This window comes from Mus caroli, chromosome 11 (assembly GCF_900094665.2).
Source record: "Mus caroli chromosome 11, CAROLI_EIJ_v1.1, whole genome shotgun sequence".
In the NCBI taxonomy this organism is placed as follows: domain Eukaryota; kingdom Metazoa; phylum Chordata; class Mammalia; order Rodentia; family Muridae; genus Mus; species Mus caroli.
In genome coordinates, this window is record NC_034580.1 from 34,042,471 (window position 1) to 34,045,936 (window position 3,466).

Genomic DNA, 3,466 nt, shown 5'->3' on the forward strand with positions numbered 1-3,466 from the left:
GAAGGAGAAGGAGAAGGAGAAGGAGAAGGAGAAGGAGAAGGAGAAGGAGAAGGAGAAGGAGAAGGAGAAGGAAGGAGGTCCAGAAGAGGTCAAGGGGAAAGGAAGGAATGGGGCAGGGAGAGGGAGAGAGAGGGGAAGAGTGGAGTCAGCAACTTTTTTTTTCCAAAATTATATTTTATTAGAATTATATTCAATAATTGTAAAGCATCTGACAAAATTATTTTAGTAATAAACCTTAAAAATAGTTTCACTATAAATTAAACAGTTATTCTTCAGGCATTGATATCAGTTATATATTAATGACATATATAATAGCATAATTTTAACAGATGATTTATATTCAAGGAAAAAATACTAAGTGATATCTAGTAATATATACAGAATTAACCAGAAGAATTTTAATTGATTATAAAATTATCATTTTACACTTTGATTCTTTCTAGTGATATATCCTGCATTTCTTACAGGATACAAACACTATCTGGCCTGATAGTGTCCCCTTTATGTTCCAGGTGTGGCTGGTCAGAGTGCTTATCAGAGGGGCTGCAGGGTCCACTTCAAATATTCACTTGCACGTTTTTATTTTTCTGCTAGTGCTTTTTCAGAGAGCCTTCCTCCCTGTTTGTTTGCTTGGTTCACTGCCTCTCTACCCCTGCTCTTTGGACAGAAGGTACATTTTCCAGAAAGGTAGACCCTGCCTTTTTCTCTCTTATTCTCATCCTCACCCTCCTACTATTTCCTAGAGGGACTCACAAAGTCCCTATTTGGTTTACATTGATTTTGACACAGTGCTGTCAACCCCATGAAACAATGATTTAAATTTATTGCATCTCTCTCCACACAATTCAAACTCAAATAAAAATAAAATTTAACAAAACCAACAAAATAAAAAGAAGCTTAGGTGCTATTCCGTTTTTCTCCAATAAGTTCTATTCCTAGGGGCCTAAAACAGAGATTTATATACATTGACATTAGTACATCTTCATTTAGTGTCCATATGCTGTTCCTATTAGTACCCTGTGTGGCTGACTTTTCTACATGACACCTAATAGTTGATGAAGGAATTATAAGACAGCAATGCTTGAGAGTATGTTTAGTAATTGATAATGCATACCTATCTAACAATAGTTGGTAATATATACCTATATAAGTCAGTTGTGCATTACAAAGAGAAGACACAAGTTAAAATCAAAGAAATACCAATATTTCAATAACAACAGTTTTGCCTCATTTTTTGGTTATAGGAGTGAGTAAAATATTTAAGTAAGATAAACAAAATTCTAACTTTTAACCCCTTATTTTCACTTGCACCCCTGTAGAAGTCCAAGGGAATAGCTAGGTCATTTATTCTTAGGGCTTCCTAATAAGTCACTGATCTTTAATTTAGGTATTGATGGCCCTTGAATATTAACCTGGGTATCTTTCATGCTCAGCCTGTTACTGTGTAAGTAATGGATGAGGTTGGATTGGCACCATTTTGTGAGACATACTATTAACCCAATCACAAAAGAACACACATGCTATGCATTCACTGATAAGCGGATATTACCCAGAAACTTAGAAAAGTCAAGATACAATTTGCAAAACACATGAAACTCAAGAAGAAGAAAGACCTAAGTGTGGATACTTCATTCTTCTTAGAATGGGGAACATAATACCCATGGAAGGAGTTACAGAGACAAAGTTCAGAGCTGAGACAGAGGGAAGGACCATCCAGAGACTGCCCCACCCAGGGATCCATCTCATATATAACCACCAAACCCAGACACTATTGCATATGCCAGAAAGGTTTTGATGATAGGACCCTGATATAGCTCTCTCTTGTGAGGCTATGCCAGTGCCTGGCAAATACAGAAGTGGATGCTCACAGTCATCTATTGGATGGAACACAGGAATCACATGAAGGAGCTAGAGAAAGCACCCAAGGAGCTAAAGGGATTTGCAACCCTATAGGAGGAAAAACAATATGACTAACCAGTACCCCCCGCCCCCCAGAGCTGTGTTTCTAGTTGCATATGTAGCAGAGGATGGCCTAGTGGACCATCAATGGGAGGAGAAGTCCTCAGTCTTGCAAAGATCATATGCCCCAGTATAGGGGAATGCCAGAACCAGGAAGTGTGAATGGGTGGGTTGGAGAGCAGGGTGGGGGAGGTTATAGGGGGCTTTGGGGATAGCATTTAAAATGTAAATGAAGCAAACATGTAATAATAAAAAGAACTCAATATGTGCTTTAAATTAATTTCTCATTTAATTTAAATGCAAGATGCAAGGAAGAAAGAGTATGACCTCCTCAGTCCCTTCGTATTGTATGGAGTTGGAAAGATGGCTTGCATGGTGTTTGGATCCAGTAGCAGGATGCTTATTTGAAACGTTGGCCACTTTCTTAAGCTTAAGTTACTTTTTTTTCCCTTTTAAGTACATGGTTTAATGCTGACAGATTCCAGTGCTAAAATAAATCCAAACAATACAAAACAAAAATCCAAAAACATCAGCAGCAGCAGCAGCAGCAGCATTATCAACACAACAAACCCCACAACTTGTCACCAAAATCTTCAAACACAAGCTCAGCTATCATCTTCGTTCACTTGCTTCTATGCATTGTCTGTTGCTAAGCCATTTGCTCCAGTTGATATTCCTTAACAGGCAATTAGCTCTCCTGGGAGAAATAACCTAAGGTCCCAGCATCCAAAGGCCTTCCTCTACCCTACCCTCAACTCAAAAACAACTTGCTATTTTCAGTAGACTCACAGTCTTAGCTTATCCAATATTTTTGTTCCCCACACCAGGCCTCTTACTTCAGGCAACAGCCTGCTTTGTAGAAGGAAACAGGAATATTCTTCCAAACCAAAGAGTTGAGCAAACTTAACCTCCCAGCGGCCCAGCTTCACTCTACCTGTGACCAGATCCTTCCCGGGAAGCTGAGAAAGACAATTTTATTCGAGGTGCTTCAAACACACTTTATTTATAACACCTGGAGATCCTAGTCAATTTTCAATTAGCTCCACCATGGAAGCTGTACCCACCAGGAGCACTTTTTAACTTTACATGCCATGTTGTGATGAAAAGTATATATATATATATATATATATATATATATATATATATATATTTTTTTCCCAGCTGAGGGGAGAGAAACGGAAGGCTAACAAAGAACGGAAGAAAGTCGAACTGTATGCGGTGAGCCCACTCTCCTGTGGGCCATAGAGAAAGGCACCTCTGAAGCTGCTGTGCTATCCATCCCTGAGGTTGGCAAGAGGAATGCATGCAGCCCACAGTTTCATTTCCACCTGATGGTACTGAGGATTTTTAGAAGAGAGAGAGAGAGAGAGAGAGACATAATACGCATTCTTATTTAAAGAATGTTTAAAGGCATGAAGTCTAATCTCTGAATTAACTTCAAAGAAACCAAATCCTGATGCCGATAAGAGCTGCTTAGCTTCAGCAGTTTGATGGGCCTTTGAAGGCC

General features: G+C 39.0%; 1 long non-coding RNA gene across 1 annotated transcript in view; it reads right to left on the minus strand.

The window, feature by feature from the left end:
* Nucleotides 1–2,939, minus strand: part of LOC110304177 — a 25,840-nt gene extending 22,901 nt beyond the window's left edge. Inside the window, exon 1 of the long non-coding RNA XR_002379025.1 lies at nt 2,749–2,939. This is a non-coding gene — a long non-coding RNA (uncharacterized LOC110304177). The remainder of the gene's footprint in view (nt 1–2,748) is intronic.
* Between the last annotated feature and the right edge of the window lie 527 nt (nt 2,940–3,466).